We start from the raw sequence: 22,115 nt of genomic DNA on the forward strand, positions 1-22,115 counted from the left end.
GTCACTCACTGCATCGACACCGGTACGCACGCCCCGGTACGCCAGCGCCCTTATCGCTTATCGGCTGCAGAACGTCAAGTTATCACCGAGCACGTTATTGGCATGCTTCAGCGTGGCGTCATCCAGCCTTCGCACAATCCTTGGCTTCTCCAGTTGTTCTCGTGAGGAAAAAGGATGGCTCAGTCCGATTCTGGGTTGAGTACTGGCGACTGCACAAGATAACGCGACATGGTGTGTACCCCTTTCCACTTATTGCTGACGCTCTCGATTGCCTTCAAGGTGCCGAATTCTTTTCATCTCTGGACCTGCGCTTTGGCTACTGGCAGGTACCCATGACAGCTGACAATCGCCCAAAAACCGCTAAACCGCTGGCAGGGCATAATGGACACAGTTCCGCGTGGACTCAAACTGCATGACAGTCTTTGTTATCTGGACGATGTATTCGTTATTTGAAGATTTTACGTCACATTTGGACCATCTGGACCATGTGCCGAAATGTTTGACTCACGCCGGCCTGCAACTAAATTTGAAAAAGTGCTGCTTCGGGGCTCGCCACCTTCCTATATTGGGCCACGTTGTTTTGAAAGACGGTGTTCATCCCAATCCTGTGAAACTCCTTGAAGTAGCTGAGTTTCCAAGCCCAACTTCTCTAAATGAACTGCATAATTTTATCGGACTGGGCTCGTATTTTCGTCGCTTCGTCCGCAATTTTGCTTCGATCCTCTCGCCGCTGATTGAGCTCCTTGCAGGTGGCGCAATTCGTTCGTCTTGGACGTCCGACTATGATGAGGCTTTTTCGACGCTTCAGTGCCTTCTAGTGTCGCCTCCAATTCTCCGCCGTTTTGACCCTGCAGCATCTACCGAACTTCACACTGATGCCAGCGGTGTAGGTATGGGCACTTTTCTTGCACAACGAAAGCCTGGGTACCGAAAGTACGTTGTTGATTATGCCACCGCACCTTAACAAGGGCCGAAAAAATTATTCTGTAATTGAAAATGAGTGCTTGGCTGTCATTTATGCCATTGGGAAGTTCAGCCCATATCTTTGTGGTCACTTACCATCATGAACTCTACTGGTTGTCCACCCTTAAAGACCCATGCGGCCATCTTGCTCATTGGGCGCTCTGCTTACAACAGTACGACATTCAGGTCACCTACCGTTCTGGGCGTAAGTATTGTGATTCCGACGCCCTCTCTAGGTCACCTCTTCAATGCGGCTCTGACTCGACAGCTATCAGCACAGATGACTCATGTTCCCTATAAATTGACGACATGCCAAATGAACAAAGGCAAGACCCTTGCAACGCTTATCGGCGTCAAGCTTCTATCTAAACCTTCGCTGCGCCCAGCTTCTCAAACGCTTCGCCGCCAAGCTCGTCATTTTGCCATCCGCGACGGCATTCTCTACCGCCGAAATTACCTTTCCGACGGACGCAAGTGGCTCCTTGTCAATCCTCGGCACCTACGTTCAGAAATATGCGCCGCTTTTCACACCGATCCTCAGTGTGCCCACGCCGGAGAGTTGAAAACTTACACTCGTCTTCACCTCCGATATTAATGGCGGGGTATGTACCGCTTCGTGCATCATTACGTCCACGCAAGCCAGGAATGCCAACGTCACAAAAACCCTCTACGCCACTCCACTGTTCCGATGCCGCCCTTGTCCTGCCCCAGCCGGCCATTCGACTGTATGGGTATTAACTTTTTACGGACCACTGCTAGTCACTCCTGCTGGTAACCGTTGGGTCATCGTTGCTATCGACTACCTTACCCGCTACGCAGAAACATCTTGTTTAGCTTCTGCGTCGGCGCCACACATTGCTTCTTTCGTCCTGCACCATCTCGTTCTGTGCCATGGTTCACCTAACGAATTGCTCAGTGACTGTGGCCGTGTTTTTCTTTCCGAGACCATTGAAGCCCTTCTTAAGCTGTGCCGCATTGTCCACCGTTCTACCTCAGCTTGCCATCCGCAGACAAATGGCATGACGGAACGTTTTAACCACACCTTAATTGACATGCTAGCCATGCATGTCGCCTCCGACCACTGAAGCTGGGACCGGCTTCTCCCGTTCGTCACGTACGCTTAAAATACTGCCATACAAATTACGACCGGCTTCTCCCCCTTTTTCCTTCTCTACGCCCGTGAACCCACCTCAACTATGGACACGGTACTCCCTTATCGCCCTGACACCTCCGAATGGACTACAGTCTCACAAGCGGCAACATATGCAGAAGAATGTCGCCAGTTGGCCCGAGCATTTACACACTCAGAACCAAGGTAACCAGCACTTCCTTCGCGCACCAACTTGTCCAGCTCCTTCATAAACCGCTGACTAACTAGTGTGGCTTTGGGTCCTATCACCCCCTCCGGTCTCTCTACCAAACTTTCTTCCTAATTCCACTGTCCATATCGGGTTATTTTCCAGACCTCTCCGGTGAACTACGTTATAGAACCGCTTGCACCGACACCGGATATGTGCATACGCGGGCGTGAAACTGCGCACGTTGGCCGCCTCCATCCCTGTTATGACACGCCTGTTGTGTCGACACCATGAGTCGGCAGGATGCCTCCTTTTTATCCCGGGGATAATTGTAGTGTCGCGCCAATGCTCGATGACTGTCGTAAAGAAGACGAGCGTATGTCGAAAGGCGCGTGCTAACAGAGAAGACGTCAGAAAAAGAAGACGACGCAAGAGACTGACATGCTAGTTGAACATTCGACCGGAACACCGACGTGAGATTGAACGTACCCTTACACTAGTAATAAATCTAAATTGGGTCATGAGAAGAACAGCCAGTCCTTAAAATCAAGTAATTTTGCGGAACAAATGGGCGAAAAGATAGTTGTTCATAAAAGCAACTTTTTAGCTTAGGTCATTATGGGACATTATTTCATAATTTCGCTATTCCATAACGATAAATTGTACATTTTCTGTTTCATCTGACTGGTTGTAAGTATGACAGTAGCAACAGTTGACTGCACCTAGCTGCCAGTCTCAGATATTCCAGGATAGAAAGTCCTACCGCCAACGACAGTCAACCCCACTCTTCGTACGGACTGGGAACCCGCTGGCTAAGTCATGCAGCCAACGCTGAAATTGATCTCCTAATAGCTAATGCTATGACGCTTCAACGCTGCAGGTTTGTTACCCAACAAACCTTACCCCATAAGGTTCACTAAATGGATCCGAAATGGAAAAGAGATTCTGATAGAATTATAGAATGAATCCAAGTATAGTTGTGCAAACTGCAGGCAGCAGAGGCTGCAGCAGTAAACAGAGTTTATTTGGGTTACTTTGGTGTTATCTGGTTTAACGTCTCAAAGCTGTCTCATAGCAAGTCTGGCTATGAGAGACGCCGTAGGGGAGGACTCGGGATGTTTGACCGCCCGGGGTTCTTTTACATACTATGACATCGGATAGCACAGGGAGGCTTCACCGTTTCCTCTCTATATATTCATGACTGCTGGGCCAAACAAAAGTAGGGCGATTAACATTCCTCCGAAAAATGCCATGAAATTACTATATTTGCTTGCTTTCAGAGTCTGAATAGTTACGGTAGCCAGTTTCTAGAAATCAGCCTAGGATAAAAAGCAGAGGCAGACCTTCCCTGCATAGTTTGCTTCAACGTCATCGTGGCTAGGCGTACACCACCGCACCTATCAAATTACTGTTAAAAACTAGTTGTAATCAGGCTTGTAGTCCCCAGCCGACACAACCAGGTGCATATAGGTATGTTCCGCTCCTTTCTGACCAAATTACTTGACTACTGCTGAAAAGTTTTTTTCTCCAGTCAGATGCATTCAATGAGCAGAAAATTTCAATGCGTCATCTACGAAATGTCAATGAGCACAACACTTGGATTCCTTGGATGTGTTGCACATAACAACACGGCGGTTTTTCGCAACTTAAACCCGCAAGATGACGCCGCCAAGACAAAATTGCTGTGAGCTGTTTTGCTGTCCTAAACTAGCCATATGATAAAGAAATCATATTTATAGCAGCCTCCACTGCGTCATAGTTCCGAGCGCTACCGTTGTCAGATGGGCCACAGATGCCGAAGATGAAGTCCGTTTTAGTTTGTTGGCAAAACAGGAAAGGATGGCCTCTTATGCCCCCAGAATCATAAAGCTCTGTGTTGGTGATGATTCGCGCTGTCGCCTTACTCGCCGTGATATAATGCACCCCAGACTTGTCAACGGTGTTGAAATTCCTGAACAGTATGGAATTGAAAACCCCATTCTGGAGAAATCCATAATAACTGGCTATTCAGCGCAGCACATGCACACACTAGAAAGGGGACACTACAGGCGCTTTCTAAAGAAAAATCCGGTGTTTATCATCGTCGGCGTTGCTGGCATTATGAGCGCAAATTCATGAGCATGGCTCTAAAACGCGGTAGGTGCAAGTGGTACGTGGGAAAACGTATTCACTTTAACGTGTTGGGCGACGTCAAGGGACGTGTCAGGTGGCTTGTGCGTAGGCTTGTGCGTTTAGATAGGTGACTGAGATGGTGATCTAACCTTCCCGTACATTGTTGAAATGAGAAAGTAAGCTTTCTTGAAGCATTTAAGCACGTCCGCAGGGCTTTGTTAATGCTGAGCTCTATATGTAGGTTGGGTGGTACTTCATATTTGCGCTTTGTGTGAGTGTATTCGTGCCTTCTTGTCCCGTCTCCTTCGCGCAGTTCTGTTTTGTTATAACCATGAACCGAGTAGCCTAACATCATGTCTTACTTCATATTTAGTTTGAGACTCTGTGCTGATAAATAATGGAGCAATTATTTGAAATTTTTTCCTTGTTGCTTCCGACAGCCGGAGGCACGCGGCCTTATCCCTATGATTGTGACGTAGGTATTCACTGCGCACTCTTCGTTGTTTATGGTTGTCGTGAGACGCGGCTTTAGCTTATATTGGTCGGGGGAGACGCGCGCCAGATGGATGCCGAAGGATTCCAGCCACATGAGTGTGTTTGTACGAAGTAACAGGTTATGTTAATCCTCGGTCGCGTATTTAGCTGGATGTTTTTATTCCGCTTTTATATTGAGCGTTAACGGTATATTTAATTGGTGAGCCGGCCTTAGTACTTCGACGATTGACGAGCACGCTCTTGCTGTTATCGAGTCAGCCGATTCGTATAGTTTTTGGAACAACTCTATACATTTGCAGACTACGTTTTCGATACCACTACGTGGCAATCTGCCGGAGGTAATAATTTAAAAATTATGGAAATAGATGATAAGAGCATATAAACATAAATATATGCGAACTATAACCACAAGAGCTGCCTCAGTCGCAAGCGATTGACGATACGGTGTCATACCCTCAAATTCAGAGCTAATGTGTCCGGCCATATTTGTTTATTTTATGGAGCGGAGAACGATGCGCAACCGGGATAATAACCGCAATGCGGTTGCATGCGAGGCGGATGCTCTACTTCTCCATCGTGGCCGAATGGTTAGAGATATGTAACATATGCTTCCCGTCCTACTGAGCAACCAGTACTTTCTAACTGCCAATTAGGAGTTCCAAGATCAGCCTAATCTTTGGGAGCAGTCGTGAGATTGAGGTTGGCGAGAAAGTTATTTGCTGACGGGCTGAATAGGTAGGAAGGTACTTAACGTTCTGCATATCATTAATACAAATAGTAAAGCGTCTTTTGGTTGGAAAATAAAAGTTGTAAATGATTAGGGTAGATTGACATCCGTGGTAGCAGAAGGAAGATGAGCTTTTTTCGTCGACCGTTAGTAGTAGACAAGAGTTGATGTCTGCAGCGCTATCAAGTGGCCATTAATTCGTGCCGCTCGGCGAATTGTAGGGCTATTCTCTGAACTTGTATCTCAGTGCCCCGGGTCCGAGCTGAGCAGTATTACAACACGGCTAAAATGAGGCTAGCTATGGTTAGCGAGCAATGAATAAAGTGTGATGGGTGTTGATTGGAACAGAATGCGAGAAATATTACAAACCAATGGTAAATAATTGATCTTGAACTAATGTTTAGTTTATTTGGATAGGGCGCGAATCGAAGCAAAGCTTCCGAATTCGAGACCACCACGACCCCCGCAGGATGCGAAGATCCGCCGGCCCAAGCTTAACAATGCGGCTCTGGTGAACGTGCGAGCTACTTCGTATTTTTTTCTGGTATTAGCGGAAAAAGTTATAATTGAACAATAAATAAACATAAAAATAAGACCAAAAATATGAATAACACGCTCTTTCTTAGAATTAGCACTTGGTAAGAATTCCTAAATGTTCTCCACACATTTTTCATTTAAAGCTGTAATTAATCTTTCTAGTCATTGCCGATGGCATTCATATATAAAGAAGTACCAGGGAGCTGCTCGTTTTATTAATATTTTATAAATATAGGGTATATATAAAAGGTATAGGTTATAAATATACATTTTTTTATTGCATTTAGGATTCCATTGCCAGCTACTCCTTTTGATCGTTTAATGATGAAGAGCTCTCAAGAAAAGAATTGAAATGAAAAAAAAAGCAAATAAATACTCTCACTTCTAAAATTCTGTCATTTTTTGTGCCTAAATTCCTTCTGCGCGGGCTAGTCGAGTTGCGGCGCGTTTTATTAACTTAAAAGGACCCCGCATGCTTATGAAGTATAAAGACATGAGGAGGTAGCGGAACAGCTTATTCAGAGTAAAGCTACTTACAAGATCGCAAACAAATAATTAATGTTAATAGAACTACCTCTCTAGATAAAACTATTAACCAAGGTGTTCCTCAGGGATCTATTTTAGGACCTTTACTGTTTATATTATATATCAACGACCTTCCGACTTCTATTTGTACAACTCACTGTGTTTTATACGCGGACGATACTACCATGTCATTATCTAACAGGTTCATTGATGATCTTACTGTTGATTTGAATACCGTTTTGAGTAACATAACAAAATGTTGTCTTAATAACCACCTGGTTATTAACCCCACTAAAACAAAGTTTTTAGTCTTCAAAAGTAGCCAGAAAATCCTTCCTTGCACTCCTACGTTAACCCTCCGTTCTTGCACTATTCCAGCTTCTGATAACACTAGCTTTCTGGGCATTATTCTTGATTCTGCACTTAAATTCTCAGCCCACATCACTCATCTGAAAAAAATAAATCTATGTTTGGTATCCGAGCTCTCATTAAAGCGCGCCCATATTTTCCTTGTTACATTCTCTTAGCTCTGTATTATGCTTTTATTCACAGTCGCCTCACTTACGGGATTGTCGTTTGGGGAAATACAACTGCCATTTATCGTCTGCACAGCATATACAAAATCAGGCCATCCGCATTATCACCTGCAGCACTTTTTCCACTAGCGCTCGTCCCTTATTATATGAACATCATATCTTATCAGTCCAGCAGCTCTTTCAGTATCACCTTGTAATCGCGTTCTTTAAAGTTATTGAATGGTAGCTTGCATTTCCAGCTTGTTAATCCGTTACTACTTTAGAATTATAACTCTACAAGATTTGCAGCGAAAAACAATTTCCTACCCCCGAAAGTTCATACTAATTATGGAAAAATGACATCTTTTGCAGCCATTTCATTTTGAAACTCATTGTCTTTAACACTGAAAACTTATATGGCCTTGCCCACATTTAAGAATAACTTGATGGAATATTTGTTGATTTGCTGATGTTTTATATTTTTATGTCTGATACCTGTGTTAGTGCCTTTGTTTTTGTGTAAAACTACTGATTCGCCTAATTCCTGTGTTAGTGCCTTTGTTTTTGTGTAAAAATACTGATTTGCCATGTTTTGTATATCAGAACATTTTGCTAACTTTGCTGTTATTATTTATTTTGTTGTAGTGATCTATCGAGGGTCCCGCTGCAGTCTTATGACTATGAGACCCTCGTCTGTATTTTTGTGCATTTTTTAAATATGTTCAATCTAATAAACTTTCACTTTCACTTAATAAAAAAAACCACTAAGGACCAGTGGAAAAGAGCGCTTGCTTTGTGAACAGCCCTTGGATCGATGTCTGCTGCTCCTCTATTTACCAAGAGCGACCAACTATGCTCGTCCACACATAGAGAAGCATTAGACCAAAGGTTTCGGGAAAAACCCTCGGGTGTTCATTCCGGTCGCCGCTGACCGCTGGCAGTCGTTACTGCGCGATAAAGCAAAAATGCCTCGGTGATGAACAGCTGACGTATGAGAAGAATTAACATGAGTGAGACACCCTTCACTGCGTACTAAAGCTGCGCGAAGTGGAAAAACAGGAGTCAATATCATATGCTTAATTCATTCCCTATCGTTTCTTTTGTTGATTCAGCGGCAGCCGCCTGCGGCATCCTAGAAGATAGGCGATACGTAATATCTCCCGCGCATCCGGTATCAAGGACCGCGTATTATTGTTATGCAGACAAAATAAAAAAAATGTGTAGGCCTATAATAGTGTGAAGCTTACTTATATGTTCATGCCTGTAGATAATATCAGTGTGGGCCAGAGAAGGCATTAGTTGATGAAATTGCCGTAGTGGGCAATTCCACTCGCTAACTGAACCTAGAAACAAATGAAGTATTGGCAACGTAAACAGGAATTCCAAGCATTGACATGCTGTGTTGGTGCCGTGTAGAAATATGTTATTTAGTTTATTTATTTATTTATTTATTTGTACCCTCAGGGCTTACAAGAAGCGTTATAGAGGGGAGAAGCTTTTGCACATCATTATACAAATGAAAAACAAGATGAAGAACATAATTGCATCGGCAAAATAGAGACAAATGAGTAATATGGCAACTGAACAAAACAGATAAACAAAAACAGATAGCTTACAGTATGCGAAAGAAAAGGAAGTAAGGAACAAAACCTAACACAAAAAAAAGTTTTCATATAGGAATAAGCTCACTTTCTGAAATATTTGTTAGTGCTTTGCGAAAATGATCGGTGTCGGTGATAGCAACTAAAGACGCAGGCAGGTGGTTGCAGTCGTGACAGGTCCTTGGCAGGAATGAATATGAGTAGGTGACTGTGCGCTGCGAAGGTACATGAACTTTGAAACGACGATCCACACGTGGGGAGATATAGGACGCTGGTGTAATGAAACGTGACTTAAGTACCTGGTTATGATAGTAGATTTTGGGAAAAAGGGAAAGACGTGATAGTTTTCTACGGGAAGAAAGGAGGGGAAGGTTAAGCGCCATCTTCATATCAGTAACGCTAGCAGTACGATTATAATTGTTAAGTATAAAACGGACAGAACGATTTGGTACGCTTTCAAGGATTTTTATTAGAGTGGCATATCCTGGGTCCCATATTGAACATGCATATTCGAGGATAGGCCTGACATTTGTGATGTAGAGTTGTTTTTTTAGAGGTGCTGGGGCTAGAGAAAAGTTACGTTTGAGGTAGCCAAGAACGCGGTTAGCTTTCGATGTAATGTATTCAATGTGTTGATTCCATGTGAGATTTTTAGTAATATTCACGCCAAGATATTTGTATGAATTAACCTGGTCAAGTGGAGTATTATTAAGTACGTAAGTGGAGCAAGTTGACTGATTTCGAGAGATTCTCATTGTTTTACATTTTGAAGTGTTTAGTTCCATTAGCCAGATCGCGCACCAGTTTTCAATGTTATTCAGATCATGCTGGAGTGTTATTGCATCGTTACTGCTTTCGATCTTGTGGTATATGACACAATCGTCAGCAAATAAACAGATGGAACTTGAGATTTGATTAGGAAGGTCATTGATATAAATTAAGAAAAGCAACGGTGCAAAAACGGATCCTTGAGGTACCCCTGAACCGACTGGTACCTCAGAAGAGTCACTGTCATTAGTGGTAACATACTGCGTGCGGTTAGAAAGAAACTCTCGAATCCAGTTTAAAACCAAAGGATCAATGTTTAGTCTGCCGAGTTTAATTAAGAGTAGGTGGTGGTTAATTCTTTCAAATGCTTTCGAAAAATCCAGAAATACACAGTCGGTAATAAAGCCAGCGTCCAGAAATGTATTAAGATCATTGCGGAATGTTAATAATTGAGTTTCGCTAGAAAAGGACTTTTGGAACCCATGCTGACTGCTATGAAAAAAATTATTTGATTCCAAGAAGTTAGCGAGATGTGAGAAAATGACGTGTTCAAAGATTTTACATGGAACTGATGTCAATGAAATAGGTCTACAGTTGGAGGGGTTATATTTGTCACCGGACTTGTGAAGAGGAACCACCTTGCCTGTTTTCCAGTCCTTCGGTAAAGAGCTATTGTTAAGGGAGTTCGTGAAAATTATGCTTAGGATAGTGGAACTATATTCTGCAGTGCCCTGCAAGAATTTGGACGTAATGCCATCGATGCCGCACGAAGAAGATCTTTTTAGATTGTTAATAATCGAGTGTATACCAGATGAATCAAATATGAACGGGTCCATTGGAAATAAATTAGGGGAATTGAATGGGGGAAAGCTGCTAGAGGATGTGGAGCTAAATGAATGGGTGAAAGCAAGGTTTAGTACAGAAGCACAATGACTGCTTGGTATTACATCACCTGATTCGTTAGTGAGGGTTCTAGTTTGATTATCGTGGCTTTTCACGACATTCCAAAAGCGCTTTGGGTTTGTTTTAAGTAACGATGGGAGGGTGGTGTTAAAGAAATTAAATTTTGCTTCCTTCAAAGCTCTGGTGTATTCTTTTGCTGCAATGGCGTAAGCTTTACGGTTTAAGTTTACGGTTAGGCCGTAAAGGGGAAGCTGCATAAGAGCGATGTAGACTGCTAGGCTTCACCTGACGATTTTATTCGCCTCTTCAAACATTCCTTGTAGCTCGCGATTATTTTGCTGGCGGATTACGCGCAGTCACTTTAGTCACGTTACGGATGGAACAAAACAGCAGGATGTAGGCCAATGCCCGTTATGAAGTGACAGTAAAGGAAATTTGCATTGGAGCAAGATATACCTGCAGGACAAAAAGGCGATGAATCGCGGTTGATGCAGGCTAAATTACTGTTGTGGAAGGCTTTTACAGCTTTTTCTATCGAAGACAAAATAGAAGTGACTGATTCAATGCATTTGGTTGCTGGATCAGTTTAAACTAAATGATCGCAGTAAGCAGCCGTTGATTATTAATCAGGACTTAGGCATAGTTGTGAGTCAGCGCGTGTACTGTGGCTTTCTTTTATCTTGTCCTTTGTCTTCGTGTTCGCGCTGTTTATATTGTTAATGAATAAGTACCAACTCGCCCAACAAAGTATCTTGGTAGGCAGCCATTGAGTTGCAGGATACTGTCCTTTTATGATAAAAATAAGCTGCAGAGACTTGATATTTTGTGAAGAAAGACTAACCATGTAAGAAGACGCACACAGAAAAAAACAGACGCAGAAAGAAAGAGAAACCAGCCTCTTTCTTTCTGCGTCTGTTTTTTCCTGTGTGCGTCTTCTTGGCTGGTTAGTCTTTCTTCATGCAATGAACCAACTAGTCCAACAACCTGTTTTGCTATTTCAGTAAAGGCTTGCATTGTAATTACTAACGTTTTAGTTGTGTAGTTCCTGCCATCTATGAAGCAAATATGGCCGTGTAAAAGTGTGGTCTACATAATGAGCCTTTCGGTACAATGTGCGTTTCCTGTATTCATTAATTAGGCTTTGAGCAGATTCCGCGTTTCGAGACAGGAGTTCTTTTCGAAACAACTTTACATCCCTGCCTTGTAATAATAGTAAAGGGCGCAGTTGAAATAGTTCAATCGCAGTAAAACTTAAAAAAAAATCACTAAGAACTGCTGATTTTATTCGGGCCTGGATTGTAACTTGCCTTAAATATATCTCTGAGTTCACAGTTCTTTCTATTTTATAATGTTCTCCGCAGAAACCGGTTGTGATATAAGGAGAAGACTAGGGTGCATAGGGTAAGCTTAGTGGTGTGTTTTGGGCAGCGATGGCGTAGTGGTAGAACATGCGATTCGAGTGCAAGATGTTGCTGGTAGAAATCACGGTGAAGCGCAGTTCTCCACTTGGTTAAGACGTTATACTTGTCGATCGAATTGCAATAACAGGTTTGGGGTGAGACTTTATCCCGGTTAACACATCCATAGGGAAGACTCCCCAGATCCAAACATATTTTTTCAGGAGTCACCCAAGCTCATGTCGCCTACCAAGCACGCGCATATACCAGCCTCTGATTCCTAGAGTGCAAAAGAAAATCAGCAACTTCTAAATGCACTGGACACATCCGTACCAACATTAAACACAGTAATAAGGCGGCCACTGTTTTGAAATGATCCATCTTATGCCTCTCATGTAGGATGTTTTTGTTTTGGCAGAAACTCTCCCTAGAAAGTGCAAATGAATTCTGCATGAGAGATCGACTTCAAAACCACCCACCCGTAAATCCGGAAAAAATGACGGATGCCCTCCCTAATGTGGATGACGAATGTTAACTTTGAGCGCAGAGCCATGTTGTGATCATATTTTATTTACCGTACTATACTATACTACTATACGTAAAAACTATACAAAAAGTATAGCTTTTACGAACTTCCTTCTCTCTGATTATTAGAGTATTAGATATCTGCAATCGTTACGAGGAAAGGGGGACGTAATGATCGGCGACAGGAATGTAAACCTACTGCTTTGTCTAGCTTTTGAACGCCTTTGCCCGACGAAACAAACCGCACCACCCTCTGGCTGAAAACTATTTCCGATGAATGTTCGTAATGCGCTGCTAATGCGGATGATTACGAATGAAGTGAATATAAGAAATATGATCATTGCCTAATATATTTTTAGACATAAACTACTGCTTTTTATCAACCAGATGGCTTTGCAGGTAAGGTTGTCCCCAAATATGTGGCAGTAGTTTCTTAGTATGTATTGTTCCTAATATGGACTGCGATACCACACTGTAATTGTAAACCCTTCTGGTAGCAGACGTCTCACTGAGCGAACAGAACAAAAAACAAAGGTACACATTGTTTGGGTACCTGAACACGCCTGTGGCTTCGACATCTAAGTAATTGAAACAACAACTCAGGATCAGACGTCTTTCCGCCACGTAGATTACACAAATGTATTGTGAAGAAAGAACTACAATCTCTTGAGCAGACGCGACCTTTTCAAACTATATGTTCCATTTGCCGTCTGCGTTCACACAGCTCATATCTGAACTATTATATCCTTAACGATAGCTGATACGTATTTCTATTGTTCTTGCCACTAAGCAAGATAGGAAAACCCCACTCGAATCTCTGCTGGCAGTTTGTAAAGATGGCGTCAGGCCTTGTCGTATAAGAGGGAATTCAGGTTGTCCAAACGCATTCACTGCTCGTGGACGGGAAAAAGCCAATCAAGTGTAAGCACCCTCCCATTTTTTTTTGTTTCCTCCATTTGTCTATTACACTCCTGTAATTAAAAGGGAACAAGATGAATCAATCAGATCGTTTTGACTATTGAGCAAATTGTCATACCAGGCACTGCAAAGCCTTTATACGTCATTTCAAGTTTCTTTGTAGGAATGTAAGTAAATTTCTGCATTAATTTCATGAGCTAAAATTGGCAGAAGCACTTGGCTGGTTTTGTTCGGGCATATTAACACTGAGCAATCACAATCACGAAGATTGTCGTTTCTCTTCTAAAATTTGCTGACGGTATGCCAGCTTTGAAGGCAGCCTGTCGTACTTTCTGAATTTGCGGTTGTTTCCTTGATAGGTTGCACAAAATATTCGAAAGGTGGCATCAGCGATTAGCTGCACAAACTTTGTATGTTGTTTCATGGCGCGCACAACCTCATGTTAATCACTAAACTGCCCCCATCTTTATGTGATGTGCATTCACTTTCTTAAACATTTGCTTTATGTTATTGCTTCAAATCGCACCCTATTTTTTTCAGAGTGGAGAAAGGCATTAGGCTATCAAAGCTTCCCTTCGTTTGCGAAACCCAACGATACACCATGAAGACAAGCCTTTGGCTCACCCTTCTTTCCCTCATTGCCGTTGCCTGTAAGTTTATTCGATGAGAGCTTACGGTATTTCATGTATTGTGTCGAGACATGCTTCTATAATAATAAATCGTGAAAATCCCAATTCATACGCTTCTACGAAAGCACAAATGGTAGTTGCGAAAACGTAATTAATACATAACTATTTTAGACGTAAATATTGCTGTTTTACTAAAATACTATTTCTTACTTTAAATCACACTTTTTTGCGCATACTTTGTGTTGAGACTCACTTGATTGTGAAATGATGGCACTCATGATTGACATATTCGTTTTCATATTTTATGCGCATGGAAGATGGAGCCGCAGTGTAAGTAGGCTCTTTCTTTACTATTCGAACGTACATATACAAGGAAAACACATGCATGACTCTACCTTTTCTATTTTCTTGCACAGAGCACCTGCGCCGGTGGAACAATATCCCGTCATCTCGAAAGGTGCGTACAGATAGATCTTCCAGGCGCACATCTTTTTGCGCGCAGGGACTTAACATAGCTAGAAATCATGCTCACAGCGATTGAGCTATTATTAAGCCATCTATTCATTATAATTGTGCAGCATATGTAAAGATGTAACAAACGAACACATACCTACCTAAATAATAGCAACAGCTTCATATTTCAGATCTGTCCCTAGATTTAAACATCCTGTAGCAGCGCTGAGTTGGCTGCCTGCAGCCTAGCGAGTTCTTAATATGAATACTTGTAGCAGTTAGTTGAACATAGTAAGCTAACGACAATGCATATTCAAAACATCCATACAATTCAAAGCGTTAGGGTGGCTTTTTAAGAGCTTTGAAATGTTGGGAGAATACCAGTGAAGACGTCGCGCCAATCCAGCATAGTGTCGGCACCAAAGGAGGATGCAGCGGACGACAGCTGAACTTCCTACGTAATCAACTGTAACTTTTGGCTATTTGCGTAATGGGGAGATTGTGATTTCACGCCTATTTTATCGTATAGGCGTCTCTAGCCGACAACGTAGGTATTTATAATATTGTACAACGCATCAGCGATATCACACCTTAGTGGCGAAATGCCAAATCGATATTAAATACCTATAGTGGTGAAATTATAGAATTGTTTTGCCAAAACTAAGCACTGAGGATAGTGGGTGAGGCACGGATGGAAAATTAAAAAATGATAGTTTAGAAACATTTATTTTAAGCTAATCTGTTGTGCTTCACCTTCTTAGGCATTGTGAATTGGGCTTAAAAGATGGGAAGCTAGCATTTTATTACGTGACTTTATGGCATGCGTGAGCTTCATGTAAGAAAGTGGCAAGATGACATCGGTGCAATAATCATCACGTGCTAATTACTTCACTCCACAGATATAGTTTGGAAGAGGCAGGCATACTCTTCTGTTAACTTTCCGCTAACGAGAAAATGGCCAGAGCATAATGGCCGCCATAAGGTTTGCGCATGAATAATACACCTGTATTTAAAATGTGTTGCTTCTTCCTAGAGAACACATATCTATATAGCTTGACCCAAATGTTAAACATTGCATTGTATATGTGAGCTAATTTACAGCTAAGTAACTTTTTGTAATCAGTACTTAACACTGCTGTTTTCGTTCATCTAAGCCACTAAGCATGAGGTTGTGGATAATACACTATTTTCTTTTTTTATAGCTGCTGATGCTGCCGTTCTAGATAAAGCTGGGAAGACGCTAGAGGCAGTTGACCGAATTCTCCAAGGCCAGAATTTGGAGTCGACCCAAGAAGAGCAGCAAGATGTTCTTGAAGTGCTACAAGCCCTTACTTCGGGAGAAGCGCCCGAGGGTGCCGAGGCCGACGAGTACATATGGCCAATCATTGTCCGTGGTGCAGTCGCTTATGGAGTGAAGAAATACCTGGACAAACGGCGAGGATAGACAAAATCTAGGTTCTTCTCAAAAGAAACATAGCCCAAACATAATACCCCTAAGAACGGCTGAAACACATCATTGCGACTTTTGGGAGAATAAATAAAATATTTCTTCAAACTTATCCTTTCCTCTCCAATCGTCACTAGTATGTTCACATCACAAATATTGTAAGATTCTTACCCTGCCTAAAGATTTTCTTTCGTCTAACAGACAAGCTTATTTCCTATGGATTGCTGGTTTTTAAAGAAGGTCAAAAAAATAAACGACGTACACTTTTAAGCACTACTGTATGCACCCGAGTGCTTTGAGCACGCATACAGGAGCCTGGATTCTACACTACAGACTACAGAATAATTGACACTCTCCTCAGACATAGCTGAATATTCAGCTTACCAGAACTGATGCATAGGCGAGTTTGTAAGCCAGACTGAAGAGTAGCACGACATTGACAACGACGGAAGGTACGCACAGACAGGTGTGTACTTGCAAGTAATGTTTATTGATTGGAACGTGAAATTATATAGATAAAGCTTCACACAAACAAAAAAAAAACATGGAGACGATACAAAGTTATTCATGCTCGTGAAAAGCCACACAAGTTATGGAGTATCATCATTTCTCTGGAGTTATGAATTCTAAATATTTTGCTGACAACGCGACATAAGGGCTGATGAGACTGGCGACTTTTGACCAGGTGATTTGCGCGGGTTAAGTAATTTATCGATTTAGGTTATCTCGATGCCTACTTAACACTTTTGTTTCACAGAAATATGGCTGCCAATTTTAACTTTCTGCCCCTTCGCAGGGGATGTCGACATGTCCTTTAAATGTATTGGAAATATTGTTCTTATGTTCTTTTAAGCGCTCATTAAGGCATCACTTCTCCGGTGAATATAACGGTTGCTGCATAATATTGATATCATCATCATCATCATCATCATCATTAGCCTGATTATACCCACTGCAGGGCGAAGGCCTCTCCCATATTTCTCCCTTAACCCGGTTCTGTGCTAGCTGCATCCACTTGACCCCTGCGAACTTCTTAACCTCATCCGCCCACCTAACGTTCTGCCGCCCCCTGCTATGCTTTCCTTCCCTTGGAATCCAGTTTGTTACCCTCAGCGACCATCGGTTATCCTCTCTTCGCAACACATGTCCTGCCCATGTCCATTTCTTCTTCTTAATTTCCACTAGAATGTCGGTAACTTGAGTTATTTCTCTGACCCACTCTGCACGCTTTCTATCTCTTAATGTTACCCCTACCATTTTTCGTTCCATAGCCCTCTGGGTTGTCCTCAACTTAAGTAGAACTCTCTTGGTTAGCCTCCACGTTTCAGCCCCATAGGTGAGTACAGGCAAGATGCAACTGTTGTATACTTTCCTCTTGAGCGATACCGGTAAGCTGCTAGTCATAATCTGCGAGTGCTTGCCAAATGCGCTCCATCCCAATATTATATTATAGTGATATGGACTAGATGAAACATTGTAAATTCGCAACAAAAGGCTTCTCATGCTGTATGGTCCACTTGGGTAGTATAAATTCGGTGTTTCAATGTTTGCTCAAATTTCTAAATTTTTTAAACAGCCGAAAAGAAGAATCTGACTTTAGCTAATTTGCCTATCTTCTTTAGCAGACTTTATGCCAAATTGCACTTCTTGCTGGTCTTATGAATCGACAATCAGCCAAGAATTGCTTCCGTTGGCGTTAACGCGTTCTAAGCTGCAGCCGTGTTCTCGACAGTTCGCCATTTTGCTCTAATTGAGATGTATGCTAGGCGTGGACAGTAGCAAGGATAGGTCTGAGGTATGGGGATAGGTCACGTAAGTAACGAATCAGGTTCAGCAGTTCGAAGAAAATAGAGAAAGAAAACGGGATAGAAAAAGGCATTGTATTCCCCTGCTATATATTGGCTCCAAGTATGAAAAACGACGAGGCTCCATCCAGGAGCCAAGCGCTGCGGTGCATTCCGCGATGGGACGCCTCGGGTAGCATTGGAAGTTGCGGTCTCAGTGTATAACATATTTGCGGTAGGATATTCGGCAGCAGCTAAGCACCGATAGGCTCACCGTGCTTAAGAGACACGAGGAACGTCATATCTGAAGAGCAAGAACGGCAACAGAATATTCGCTGTGGCTTGGCGTAGAAAGGGCGCGACAATAGACATTGCGCTTCATAAGCGTCAATGACCTCTCACGTTCACTTATTAGCGGCCTAAAAACAGGAAATTAGCTTTTAGAGACCTCGTCGTAAACACAAGGAATCGACAAATTTGCGAAATAGCTGGCATGGCCCATGCACGGGGACAAAGCTCAAGGCCTAAAAGTTCAAATTGTTGTTAGCTACTGGCTGAGCTGCCCACCTTTCTGGAATATCGGCGTTATGAACTGCTACCGTCATACCAGCAACTCTGAGAAGTTTCTAACTTATTGTATCGGATTGAGTTGAGCAGGTCGCGGAAAGCAGCACAGAGGGAGGGAAAGAGAGGTAGACTGATAGAGAGAGAGAGGGAGGAAAAGGGAAAGAGAGGGGAAAAGTGTGTGCGTTCTCTACACACACACACCCAACTTCAACCAATCAGATTTCAGGAAGTACCCCTTGACGACAAGAAATATATTTCACCCTCTTTAAAATACAATAACAAGTGCTTTCCTCTCTATCAGTTATGCCTTTTTTGTCCACAATTACTTTTATTTCCCATCCAGACACCATAAATAGTTGTGCTAATAATTCTTTTGCAAAGTCACGTCATCTTGGCGTAACATGAAAGAGCCTATTCGACAGGTCCACTTTTCGAGGCACAAATTTTAAATACGGGAATATTCCGAGCACCATTCAGAAAAACAATACGGCGCAGAAAAGCGCCCAGCTGGTCGAGAACAGGGACCCTGGTTAAGTTATACTATAACAACTCTCTAAAAAAGCGCGCGTTAATTCCACAGGGATAGTTTCAATCCCCAAACCAATCGCCTTGTGACGGCAGGATCTTACAAGCAACTGCTTCTGTCTGTATCAAAATCGATGCTCGCAAGCATAAGCAAATACAAAAGGAGGGAAGTGACAGAACTCACCGAGTTGAAATGACGACAGTTGTCCCCTATTCCACAAATTTTCTAGCATACTGAAGCAATAGGCAACCAAGCCTACGTCAGTTTTCTTTTTTGCTTCCCGAAAATCTTAAAAAAACTGCATATTTGTTAATGCCAAAGTTGTACCACAGAAGTTCGCGACAAAACATGAGTGATAATTTGATGCATGAAAAAAAGGTGTCATCTACTGCATACGCTAAATGGTATGAGGGCTGGACGGTGTGCTTTAAAAAGCGCTAAAGAGAACACAGTCTTCTCAATACAGTTCAAAAGCATTTAGGAATCCAGAGCAGAGTCTGTGAAAGTAAAGTATTGTCAGCCATACTTCCTTCGAACAAAAGTGTTGGTTAAAGATGACTTTGTTTTTAATGACAAAATAAGCAGTGCGGAATTTTAAATTTTATGTGCAGCCTAGAAAAGCCTTAAAACATTTACAGTGGCTTAGTTGTAGTTAAGCCTAGCAGATTGCGAAAGCAATCTGCTTCGGTGGCTTGAGAAGAAGTATGCATTCGCTAAGCCGCATCTTGAGCACAACGTCTGGCTCGACGCTCTTCACATTGTTCCTCTGTCTCCCTAGCTTGCTATCACTTCCTGGCTTCGCACTGGATAGCCGCCTTCTCCCTCGGCTTCTCAGACAGCATGACGAACTGTCTTACAAGCGCTGAAATGGCATGCTTTATACCACTCAGCCCCCGCCAAACTTCCTCCCGTGGTCAAGAAAATAAGCAACTTATAGAAGAGCTAGAAACTCTGGGCAAGCAAATTTAGCAACAGAATGATCAAATAAAAAACTCAGTGACCATATTGAATAGCTTACTCTGCAAATGGAAACGCTAATTCACAGGCTCCCCTCCGCAGAGGGAATGGAAAGTTCTTCCACTCCGCTCCCATGTCATCCAACCCCACTTCCGCCTCCTCCTCCCACATGCAACAACACAGCATCTGCCGCTAAAACTAATACACTCACCAAATGACAGGAACCGCACCAAGACATTCCTACAGTGGTCGTCTCCCGAAACCCTGATCTGGTCGCTTCTATAGCTTTACTCGAAGAGCAGCTTGAGGAAAAAGTTAAATCTATGACCGCCAGCACGAACGCATGGGCAGCTGGAATAAAGGCGCGGATGGAGGTGTTCGAGCAGCAGATGCAGCAGTAGCTGATCCAGATCCAAACTGCTCTAGAAAAGCTACTCTACCACAGTATCTCAAAAGGTCCCACCCGCTTCTCAGCTCCAAGATGGCAGGACGTCGACCGGACATTAAGGTGTGGCAGTGGAACTGCAGAGGCTCTCGTTCCAAGCGTAGTAATCTGCAGCTTTACATAACTATCCCTTCCGGCCGATGAAACACCAACGGTAATCGCATTGCAGGAAGCAAACCCGCCAGTAAAACTACTGAGTTACACTCCTCATACACCAAGAAGCTGTCCTCAGTACAGAGTGGTGACACTGGTTCACCGCAACTAAACAGAAACTGATCACAACACGGACGTTGTAGATATCGACTTCCATTTTATACAGCTGCTTCCCAAAGAGCGTAAAAAAACGAGCCTATAATTTCTGAATATATACAGCCCCCTGAAAGGAAAAACTGCTCTTCTAATGACGGCCATGAAAACACCCCTTCAAATAAGCGCTAACCAACCGTTGATAGTTGCAGGAGACTTTTTTGCCCGCCATATCACATGGGAATACACAACGATCTGCACTAAAGGCGCACGACTCTGGACACTTCTCCAAAATGAGGGCATAACTCTTATCAATAATACACAACAGTACACGCGCATCTAAAACAGTGTACAGAGCAACATCACCCCTGATCTCACACTCACAAAAAAAATCACACAATGCTATTGAACAAACACGCAAACCTCTTTTGGTAGCGATCACTATACAATTGAGACCCCTTTCTCACTAGCCTCCATAATCACGCGTGTAAAGTGGAAACTCAAAATCAACAACTGGGATCGCGTTCGCTGTCTTTATACCGCGGCTCCAAAGCAAGTAGACCACCTTACAAATTGGCTGGCTAACTTCAACAAGTACTTGAGCATGCCCACATTAGAAATGCCGTGCACACAAAACTCGGCGGCGATTAACAACCGATTACTCCACATGTGGGAAGCGCGCTCGAGCTTACGGAAGCGATGGCTCAAAAACAAACAGAATCGCACCCTGAAGCTACGCATCTCCGCTCTCATACGAGAAATGGAGACGAACGCGGCACTGCTCAGTCACCAGCAATGAAGTCAAGAATGCGACCGCCTTGCTGGAAACCTAGGACGTAAAGACACGTGGTGGTTGCTACGATGCCTTCATGAACCCGATCACGCCAAGAATGTACAGCAAAAAAATGTGACTCGTCTTATCCACGGCATAGACATGGACAACGTGGACAAAAGTATTCAATTCTTAAAAGATACATACCTCACAACCACACCAAAGACACCCTTACCACAGTACCTTGGAGCCCAAAACCATGAGCTAGACGAAGACATCCCAAAGTATGAAATCAGAGCAGCCATTCTCCAACTGCGCACTACGTCTGCTCCAGAAGCCGATCAGGTCACAAACAAAACACTTAGAAACCTTGATGAAAACTCAATCCAGGCAATAACGGAGCTCTTTAACAAACACTGGCAAGAGGGAACGCTTCCGTCAGAGTGGATACACGCTAAGGTTACCTTTATTCCCAAACTCGGCAAACCGCTCACTCGGTCAAACCTTAGGCCCATTTCGCTAACTTCATGTCTTGGTAAACTTTTTGAACACGTTGTCTTGAATTGGCTACATACACACATGCAACCACGACCTTTTTCCTCACACAATGTTGGATTTCTGCAGCCACCTATGCACACAAGATGTCATGCTACAGATATCCGAAAAAAATGTTCCATCCCGGACACTGCAAACGAAAAGAGCATTGCTGGCTCTAGACTTGCAAAAGGCACTTGACGATGTCTATCACTTTTCTATATTGAACGCATTATTGATTCTAAATGTGGGAAACCAAAAACATGTTTACATTTCAGCATTTCGTCGGGATCGCACAGCAGAAGTTCGGTTCGGTCCCGGAAATCCCCCGCTTTTGCCCTCAGTAATGAAGGCATCCCCCAGAGAACAGTTTTTTCCCCTTTTTTATTCACCATCCCACTCATCCCCATGGCTAAAAAGCTGTCACAGATTCCAAACCCCTCCCATTCTCTATATTCAGATGATATCGCC

General features: G+C 43.0%; 1 long non-coding RNA gene across 2 annotated transcripts; it reads left to right on the forward strand.

Annotated features, from left to right (window-relative positions):
* The first annotated feature begins 125 nt into the window (after positions 1-125).
* On the forward strand, positions 126-15,925 carry LOC146200048 (uncharacterized). Of its 2 annotated transcripts, none has more exons than XR_014704787.1 (4): positions 126-231; positions 13,825-13,934; positions 14,330-14,370; positions 15,569-15,925. It is a non-coding gene; the product is annotated as an uncharacterized LOC146200048 (long non-coding RNA). The 2 variants fall into 2 exon arrangements; XR_014704788.1 differs by lacking the exon at positions 126-231 and adding an exon at positions 13,198-13,287.
* Positions 15,926-22,115: the final 6,190 nt, after the last annotated feature.

Source organism: Amblyomma maculatum, chromosome 2 (genome assembly GCF_055883805.1).
Source record: "Amblyomma maculatum isolate TAMU_Amacu chromosome 2, ASM5588380v1, whole genome shotgun sequence".
NCBI classification, from domain to species: domain Eukaryota; kingdom Metazoa; phylum Arthropoda; class Arachnida; order Ixodida; family Ixodidae; genus Amblyomma; species Amblyomma maculatum.